We start from the raw sequence: 11,039 nt of genomic DNA on the forward strand, positions 1-11,039 counted from the left end.
CAATCATGTAAAACATGTAACATTCACATGTAAATTATTCAACAACATAAAACATCCCATCCCGATGTTACATCTATCAGAGCACGACCCACTAAGGAGACTACACTAGACTCCAAGCATTCGCTTCTACTCAACTCATTTCTCGTTACCTGAAAATAGTTGTAAGGGTGAGTTCCTCAATCAATATAATAGGCATTATAGAATATAATGTCATGTTAAGTAATTTAACACATTAATCACCCTAATCGCAACATACAATCAGTAACAGCATCATACTCAACACCAATATAAAGCACAAGTATAATCTCAAATCATACTCCATAACAACACAAACACACGTATAATATTGGAATACATCCATTCATATTATACGCCATACATACATTATGCAATGAGACTCCACACATGCGGTACCGACTATTCTTGAACATATAATTCAAGCTCACCGATCCCTCCAGATACGGCTACTAAGCTCACTAGTCCCACTCATTTGAGACCTAGTGACTCACTCACTAATTCCTCACCATGGGAATTAGCTACAGCCCCGAAGGCTAGACTATGCACACTAATCATCTAGCATGCAAACATCAACAACAAATCCACAATGATTCACTCACTAATTCCTCACCATGGGAATTAGCTACAGCCCCAAAGGCTATGCTATGCATGCTAATCATCTAGCAATGCAGCATCAACAACAATTCACAACGGACATATGCTCACACTCTAAGCCATACAACAGTCCATTCACATATACATGCATAATACATACATTCACATCATTATGCATACCATCATACATCATCAACACATGTATCAACACATCATTATCATGTAAATCAATTAAACACAGTATTAGCACACTCTACTAATACCTATACTGCTCAAAACAGCGGGAAATAATCCCTATTACATCATACGCCAACATAGGCCAACTCTCAATTATGTACAACACATTAAATTAACAATTTTTCCACTCTGCAACAGTGTTAACCGGTTAACGCCCTGGGTTAACCGGTTAACGCAGGCAAAACACATTTTCTGGCAAAACGCAACAGTGTTAACCGGTTAACGCCCTGGGTTAACCGGTTAACGCAGGCAAAACAGTACATTTTCACAATTCAAGACAGTGTTAACCGGTTAACACCCTGGGTTAACCGGTTAACGCAGACAAAACAGCAGTTCCTGCGCTAACACAAGGCAGAATGCAGAATTCTCCGCATTTTCCGCCGTTGGAGGACTTCCGGACCTCCGATTCCGATTCCGTAAAAAGCTATACGTTCGGAATTTCACCACTAACCCAAACACAGATTCAATTACGGTCTAAATACAATTTATCCAATTCAATTCTTCAGCATCAACAATCCCAATTAGGGTCAAATTAACGGCTTATCACTACCCATCACATATTATCCCATAATACCCATTAATCGACGATAAACCCCCCCTTACCTGAGTTAATTCGGCGAATCTTTGAGCTCCAAGCTTTTCTCTCTTCAACCTTCAGCCCTTGCTCTGTCTCTTTGCCCTTTTCCTCTTTTACGATCGTTTCTCTGTTTTCACGTGAAACTTTCTTTTTACCAAATGGGATTCTTTCTCTTATTTCCAACATATATATATATATTTTCCAAATAATAATAATAATCCAAAATAATAATAATAAAATTTCCAATTATTTAATTAAATTAATAAGTAAATTATTAACTCAATTTAAATAATTATTTTATTATTATCGGGGTGTTACAACTCTCCCCCACTAAAAGAGTTTTCGTCCTCGAAAACATACCTCAAGCGAACAACTCTGGGTAAGACTCCTTCATCTTACTCTCCAGTTCCCAAGTCACGTTGCCACCTGCTGGTCCTCCCCAAGCTACCTTCACCAAGGCAATCTCTTTACCCCGCAACCGCTTCAACTCTCGATCCTCGATCCTCATAGGTGATGTTTCAACAGTCAGGTTATCTCTCACCTGTACATCATCTACTTGGACTACATGCGACGGATCATGAATGTACCTCCTCAACTGAGACACATGAAAAACCTCATGCAAATTCGCAAGTGACGGCGGTAAAGCGACACGATAGGCTACCTCCCCTATCCTCTCCAAAATCTGATAAGGACCAATAAATCGAGGTGTCAACTTCTTCGACTTCAAAGCTCGACCAACACCAGTTATCGGAGTAACACGAAGAAACACATGATCTCCCTCTTGGAACTCAAGTGACTTCCTCCTCTTATCATGATAACTCTTCTGACGACTCTGAGCAATTCTCATCTTCTCCTGAATCATCTTAATCTTTTCTGTAGTCTGTTGAACAATCTCCGGTCCAACCACAGCACTCTCACCGGACTCATACCAACATAAAGGTGTCCGACATCTCCTACCATACAAAGCTTCAAACGGTGCCATACCAATGCTCGAATGAAAACTATTGTTGTAGGTAAACTCAATCAAAGGCAAATAACAATCCCAAGCGCCTCCCTTTTCCAAAACACAAGCTCTCAAAAGATCCTCTAATGACTGAATGGTCCTCTCAGTCTGACCATCAGTCTGCGGATGATATGCAGAACTCAATCTCAGCTTAGTTCCCAAAGCTCTCTGCAAACCTTCCCAGAACTTCGATGTAAATCTAGGATCTCTGTCCGAAACAATACTAGACGGAATACCATGCAAACTTACAATCTTCTCAATATACAACTCGGCTAATCTCTCTAACGGATAATCCATTCTGATCGGAATGAAATGAGCCGACTTTGTCAATCTGTCAACAATCACCCAAATAGCTTCAAAATTCTTATTTGTCCTCGGCAAACCAGAAACAAAATCCATACTGATACTATCCCACTTCCATTCCGGAATAGCCAACGGTTGCATTAGCCCAGACGGCTTCTAATGCTCAATCTTCGACTTCTGACAAGTCAAACAGGAATAAACAAAACTCGCAATTTCTCTTTTCATTCCCGGCCACCAAAATAACTTCTTCAAATCATGATACATCTTTGTAGCTCCAGGATGAATACTCAAGCCACTACGATGTCCTTCCTCCAGAATACTCTTCTTAAGTTCGGTAACATCCGGAATACACACCCGATTACCAAATTTCAAAACACCATTCTCATCAACTCTGAATTCACCACCTTGACCTTGATTCACTAAAGTCAACTTATCAACCAAAAGCATATCGGATTTCTGACCCTCTCTAATCTCATCCAAAATACCACGCGTTAACTTCAACATTCCCAATTTAACACTATTGTGAGTACTCTCACACACCAAACTCAAATCTCTAAACTGCTCAATTAAATCCAATTCCCTAACCATTAACATAGACATATGTAACGATTTCCGGCTCAACGCATCAGCTACTACATTTGCTTTACCCGGATGGTAATTCAAACCAAAGTCATAATCCTTCAGAAATTCTAACCATCTCCTCTGTCTCATATTCAGCTCTTTCTGATCAAACAAATACTTCAAACTTTTATGGTCACTGAAAACCTCAAATCTTGACCCGTACAAATAATGCCTCCATAACTTCAGAACAAATACAACAGCTGCCAACTCTAAATCGTGCGTCGGATAGTTCTTCTCGTGGACTCTCAGTTGTCTCGAAGCATAAGCTATAACCTGCTTATTCTGCATCAACACACCACCCAAACCCAACAATGAAGCATCACAGTAAACCTCAAATGATTCCGACGAACTCGGTAATATCAGAATAGGAGCAGTAGTCAACCTTCTCTTTAATTCTTGGAAACCTTCTTCACATTTTGAGTCCCAAACAAACGCTTGCCCCTTTCTAGTCAACATCGTCAACGGTAACGCCAACTTAGAAAATCCCTCAATGAACTTCCTATAATAACCAGCCAAGCCAAGAAAACTTCGAATCTCAGCAACAGACTTCGGAGCTTCCCACTTAGACACCGCTTCTATCTTAGAAGGATCAACAGCAACACCGCCTCTTGAAATCACATGACCAAGAAAACTAACCTTTTCTAACCAAAATTCACATTTAGAGAGTTTAGCAAATAACTTCTTTTCTCGTAGAACTTCTAAAACCACTCAAATGCTCAGCATGCTCTTCTTCAGATTTCGAATACACCAAAATGTCATCAATAAACACCACAACAAACTGGTCTAGGTACGGATGGAAAATTCTATTCATATACTCCATGAATACTCCAGGCGCATTAGTCACACCAAAAGGCATTACAGAATACTCATAATGTCCATACCTTGTTCTGAAAGCAGTCTTCTGAATATCCTCAGTTTTCACACGTATCTGATGATACCCAGATCTCAAATCTATCTTGCTGAACACACTCGCACCAACCAACTGATCCATCAAATCATCAATCCTCGGCAAAGGATACCGATTCTTGATCGTCACTTTATTCAGTTGCCTGTAGTCCACACACAACCTCATAGTACCCTCTTTCTTCTTAACCAATAACACTGGTGCACCCCACGGTGACACACTCGGACGAATAAATTTCTTATCCAACAGATCTTCCAGCTGACTCTTCAATTCAGCTAACTCAACAGCAGACATACGATACGGAGCCATCGATATCAGTCTAGTACCAGGTACCAAATCAATCGAGAACTCAACTTCACGCTCTGGCGGTAATTCATTCACTTCTTCCGGAAATACATCAGGAAAATCACACACCACGGCTAGATCGCCAATTACCAGTTTATCTTTAGCCTCCAAAGTCGCTAACAGCATAAACAACTCTGCCCCATCTGCGACTTCCTCATTCACCTGTCTGGCTGATAGAAACAAACTCTTTCCTTCTTCAATTTCAGGAAATATCACAGTCTTATCAAAACAGTTAATATAAACTCGGTTAACCACCAACCAGTTCATACCCAAGATAACATCAATCTGCACTAGTGGAAGACACACAAGGTCTATCCCAAAATCTCTACCAAAAATACTCAAAGGACAACTCAAGCAAACTGAAGTAGTAGTCACTGAACCCTTTGCAGGAGTATCAATCACCATACTTCCAAGCATCTCAGATATCTCTAACTTAAGTTTCATAGCACAATCCAAAGATATAAAGGAATGAGTAGCACCGGTGTCAATAATAGCTACAAGAGGAAAGCCATTAATATAACACGTACCTCGGATCAAACGATCATCTGCAGAAGTCTCAGAACCTGATAAAGCAAAGACCTTGCCTCCTGACTGATTCTCTTTCTTCGGCTTAGGACACTGTGGACTGATATGACCCAACTCTCCACAGTTGAAACAAGTTACAGTCTTCAACCGGCACTCTGCAGCCAAATGACCACCTTTGCCACACTTGAAACACTTCATCTCAGCACTGGTACACTCATGGACACGATGTCCAGCCCGACCACATCTATAACACTTAGCAGGAGCACTAGAGTCTCCCCCACTAGGCCTCTTCATCCCACTCTGCTTCTGGAAACCTTTGCCAGCTGCATACGGTTTTCCACGATCATTCTGATTCTTGCCTTTCCTATCAACTCTCTGTTGATAGCTCTCTGCTCTGGCTTTGGAATCCTGTTCAAAAATCCTGCAACAGTCAACCAAGTCAGAAAACACTCTGATCCGCTGATATCCAATAGCCTGTTTGATCTCAGGACGCAGCCCGTTCTCAAACTTCACACATTTCGAAAATTCTCCAGCAGCCTCATTATAGGGAGTATAATACTTTGACAACTCTGTGAACTTAGCAGCATACTCCGTAACAGACCTGTTACCCTGTTTCAATTCCAAGAACTCTATCTCTTTCTTTCCTCTGACATCCTCTGGAAAATATTTCCTCAGAAATCTCTCTCTGAACACAGCCCAAGTGATCTCAGCATTCCCAGCATTTTCCAACTCAGTGCGGGTAGCAACCCACCAATCATCAGCTTCTTCTGACAGCATATGCGTACCGAACCTGACCTTCTGGTTATCGGCACACTCAGTTACTCGGAAGATCCTCTCGATCTCCTTCAACCACTTCTGAGCGCCATCTGGATCGTATGCTCCCTTGAACATTGGAGGATTGTTCTTCTGGAACTCACTCAGTTGACGAGCAGCTCCCATTCCCACAACATTCGGATTTCCTCCAAGTACTCCAGCTAGCATACCCAGAGCCTCAGCAATCGCAGCATCATCTCTACCTCTTCCAGCCATCTCTATTCTGAAAACCCAACAAACTAAAACAATGAGTACTGATAGGGTTACACAACACCTATCCCGTACAGGGGAAACAGAATAATTACGACTCGACTCGACCGACTATGCTCTGATACCACTAATGTAACACCCTTCTAAAATACCCCAAATATTTAATTAAAATTAATAAACATATAACAATCAGAGTAATTATGCCCTTCAAGGGTGTCACACACAATATTCCACAATATTCAACAATATGACGGTCATGCTCTTTTATTTATTCAAAACATAAACATTTGCATAAAACGCAGCGGATAGAGATCTCCTCAATCATGTAAAACATGTAACATTCACATGTAAATTATTCAACAACATAAAACATCCCATCCCGATGTTACATCTATCAGAGCACGACCCACTAAGGAGACTACACTAGACTCCAAGCATTCGCTTCTACTCAACTCATTTCTCGTTACCTGAAAATAGTTGTAAGGGTGAGTTCCTCAATCAATATAATAGGCATTATAGAATATAATGTCATGTTAAGTAATTTAACACATTAATCACCCTAATCGCAACATACAATCAGTAACAGCATCATACTCAACACCAATATAAAGCACAAGTATAATCTCAAATCATACTCCATAACAACACAAACACACGTATAATATTGGAATACATCCATTCATATTATACGCCATACATACATTATGCAATGAGACTCCACACATGCGGTACCGACTATTCTTGAACATATAATTCAAGCTCACCGATCCCTCCAGATACGGCTACTAAGCTCACTAGTCCCACTCATTTGAGACCTAGTGACTCACTCACTAATTCCTCACCATGGGAATTAGCTACAGCCCCGAAGGCTAGACTATGCACACTAATCATCTAGCATGCAAACATCAACAACAAATCCACAATGATTCACTCACTAATTCCTCACCATGGGAATTAGCTACAGCCCCAAAGGCTATGCTATGCATGCTAATCATCTAGCAATGCAGCATCAACAACAATTCACAACGGACATATGCTCACACTCTAAGCCATACAACAGTCCATTCACATATACATGCATAATACATACATTCACATCATTATGCATACCATCATACATCATCAACACATGTATCAACACATCATTATCATGTAAATCAATTAAACACAGTATTAGCACACTCTACTAATACCTATACTGCTCAAAACAGCGGGAAATAATCCCTATTACATCATACGCCAACATAGGCCAACTCTCAATTATGTACAACACATTAAATTAACAATTTTTCCACTCTGCAACAGTGTTAACCGGTTAACGCCCTGGGTTAACCGGTTAACGCAGGCAAAACACATTTTCTGGCAAAACGCAACAGTGTTAACCGGTTAACGCCCTGGGTTAACCGGTTAACGCAGGCAAAACAGTACATTTTCACAATTCAAGACAGTGTTAACCGGTTAACACCCTGGGTTAACCGGTTAACGCAGACAAAACAGCAGTTCCTGCGCTAACACAAGGCAGAATGCAGAATTCTCCGCATTTTCCGCCGTTGGAGGACTTCCGGACCTCCGATTCCGATTCCGTAAAAAGCTATACGTTCGGAATTTCACCACTAACCCAAACACAGATTCAATTACGGTCTAAATACAATTTATCCAATTCAATTCTTCAGCATCAACAATCCCAATTAGGGTCAAATTAACGGCTTATCACTACCCATCACATATTATCCCATAATACCCATTAATCGACGATAAACCCCCCCTTACCTGAGTTAATTCGGCGAATCTTTGAGCTCCAAGCTTTTCTCTCTTCAACCTTCAGCCCTTGCTCTGTCTCTTTGCCCTTTTCCTCTTTTACGATCGTTTCTCTGTTTTCACGTGAAACTTTCTTTTTACCAAATGGGATTCTTTCTCTTATTTCCAACATATATATATATATTTTCCAAATAATAATAATAATCCAAAATAATAATAATAAAATTTCCAATTATTTAATTAAATTAATAAGTAAATTATTAACTCAATTTAAATAATTATTTTATTATTATCGGGGTGTTACACAATGTCTTGTCGAGTTTGACTAACAACTAACTGTGATCCTTTTCTCTCGCTCGTTGCGATTGAGGCCTTCCCTTTCTCTTGCCCTAGTTGCAATCGAGACCCTCTTGTGTGTGTGCTTGGAGTGTGACGTAAGTCCAGCGATTGGCAGTCGGTTTCCCGGTTGTTTGTGCGGAGTCTGACGTAAGTCCAGCGATTGGCAGTCGGTTTCATGTTTGCGTTTCTTTGTTCGGAGTCTGATGTAAGTCCAGCGATTGGCATTTGGTTTCCTGTTTGCGTTTCTTTTGTGGAGTTGGATGTAAGCCCAGTGATTGGCATTCCGTTTCCAGTTTGTGTTTGTGTGTTTGCTCTGACGTCTCAGCGTCTCCTTTTAGCGTTTTGTTTGGCGTGCCGAGCTACGAGTGCTCTGATTCTTCCTCTAGTTAGAGAAGATACGTATGCATAGGATGCGATGTCCTAGCGAGCACGTTCCCCATATCCGTTCCTTCCGTCTTTCATCTGTGTTTCATTCCAGTTTTGTGCAGTTTTGAGCAGTTATTTAGCAACCTTTCTTCTATTCTTTTGAGCGTGGATCCCGTCGAGTACGACGGATGCGTAGGGGTGCTAATACCTTCCCTTCGCATAACCGACTCCCGATCCTTGCAATCTCTGGTCGTGAGACCATTTCCTTTCCAGGTTTACTTCGAGCGTTTCCTTTCCCGCCTTTGGGATAAATAACGCACGGTGGCGGCTCTGTGTCTTTTCCCGCCGGTTTTTCGCGTAATGCGATAGCTGGCGACTCTGCTGGGGACTAATAGAAGTTGACCTCTTGTTGGTCCATCTTCCCTAAGCGAGTCAATCCTAGCGCTCTTTAGATTAGTTGTGGTTGCTTTTACTGCTCATTTATTGCATTCATTATTATGTTGTGATTGTATATATGTGCATATGTGTTTGCATGCATCATATTATCATTGTGTTGGATTCTGTACAGGTTGTTTCCTCTGATTTGGGGTGGGTGTTCTGAGTGGGGCTAAAACCCAGGCCCGAGTATACACCTAGGATTAGCATGGTCTCACGTCTCCTCACTTGCTGTATCAGCATGTTGTTGCGACGTGACATACCACAGCCGGACGAGGATCATTTGAGAGAGCCCTTCCGTTTGGAGTATTCCACTCAGGTTGGGTTATCTCATCTGAGCTATTGACTTCGGTGACCGATCTTTCCCGGATCTTTGGGTTAGATGATCTTATGAGAGCTGCAACGGCACACTCGAAAGGGCAAACCCGTTGAGTATCTTGTCCGATTGTCGAGACCATTATCCGCCTTAGGATGACCTTGTTAGAATTCACCTGTGAGGGGAGGGTTTGATCCTTGCAGATGCAGTTTCTGCCAGTGATGCTGTGTTGGTGACCTTGGTTAAGTCGGATTTATGGATCTTTATTTTTGAGACGCCGGAGGTTTGACCGTGGTATTGATCAGAGGGTTCCGTTTATTTCGGATCCCTGGGCTGAATTTGAGGGTACTTGCTCAGATGGTGACTTGGTTCTGAAGTATGGGTTCCAGATGACCTTGGGTTCCAGATGATTTTGATATGTGGTTTCCGGTGCCGAATTCATGCCGAAGTTTTGATCCTGTGCCATGAGATACTCAGCCAACCTGCCATGGCTTCATCATTTTCATCATAGCATGTTTATTTTCAAAAAAAATAATGCATAAAAAAAAAGAAGTTAACCCGCATATGTATATCCTTTTCAGGATCATTCATGATGAACAGCATACGCATCATACGCATCATATACATATCATTCTTGCATTACAGGTGTTCTTGAACAAGACTTCTCACTCTGGTTCCTGTTTTAGGCAGGATTGCTGATCATCGTCCGCACCGCTACGCGACAAGACTGAATCAACAGAGAAACATGGATCAAGTTCAGGCTGAATTGGCAGAGATGAGGGCTAACATGGCCCAGTTTATGAGCATGATGCAAGGGGTCATTCAAGGGCAAGAGGAGCTGCGAGCCTTGGCCCAGAGACAGGAAATTGTGGTTCCACCTGTCAACCGTAAATCGCCGGAAGGGGTCCCTGTTAATGACAATGTTGCTGCTGCTACTATTCCCGTCAACAACTATGCTGTGGGTGATGAGTTAAGGGGTATCAGGATCAACGGACAACCTCTTGCTGCAGAGACTGTTAATGTTCGAGCAACCCGTGCTCCAGTTCGTCATCCTGCTCCGCTGGTTGGTAGACAAGAGGATATGTTCACCGTTCTCGGTGAGGATGATGATGTGGGAAGGATTAAAGAGAGGGATAGGAAGGTTGATGCCCTCGCTGAGAAGATCAGGGCCATGGAGTGTCAGAACTCTTTGGGCTTTGATGTAACCAATATGGGACTGGCTGATGGGCTGAGGATCCCTTACAAATTCAAGGCGCCATCCTTTGACCAATATAACGACACTTCTTGTCCTCACACCCATGTGTAGGCTTACTGTCGCATCCGCGAAAATCAACCGGCGGGCAAAAACAAAACAAACAGAGCCGCCACCGTGCGTTATTTATCCCAAAAGAGGGAAAGGAAAGGCTCGAAGTAAACCTGGAAAAGACGTGGTCTTGCGACCAAAGAGAGATGGGATCGGGAGTCGGTTATGCGAAGGGAAGGTATTAGCACCCCTACGCATCCGTCGTACTCGACGGGATCCACGCTCAAAAGAATAGAAGAAAGGTTGCTAAAACTGCTCAAAAGAATGCACACACACTGGAAGGAAACACAGATGGAAGAAGAGGGGGAAACGGGCTCGCTAGGATATCGCATCCTATGCCTACGTATCTCATCTGGAATGAGAATCAGAGCT

Source organism: Lathyrus oleraceus, chromosome 2, assembly GCF_024323335.1.
Source record: "Lathyrus oleraceus cultivar Zhongwan6 chromosome 2, CAAS_Psat_ZW6_1.0, whole genome shotgun sequence".
NCBI classification, from domain to species: Eukaryota; Viridiplantae; Streptophyta; class Magnoliopsida; order Fabales; family Fabaceae; genus Lathyrus; species Lathyrus oleraceus.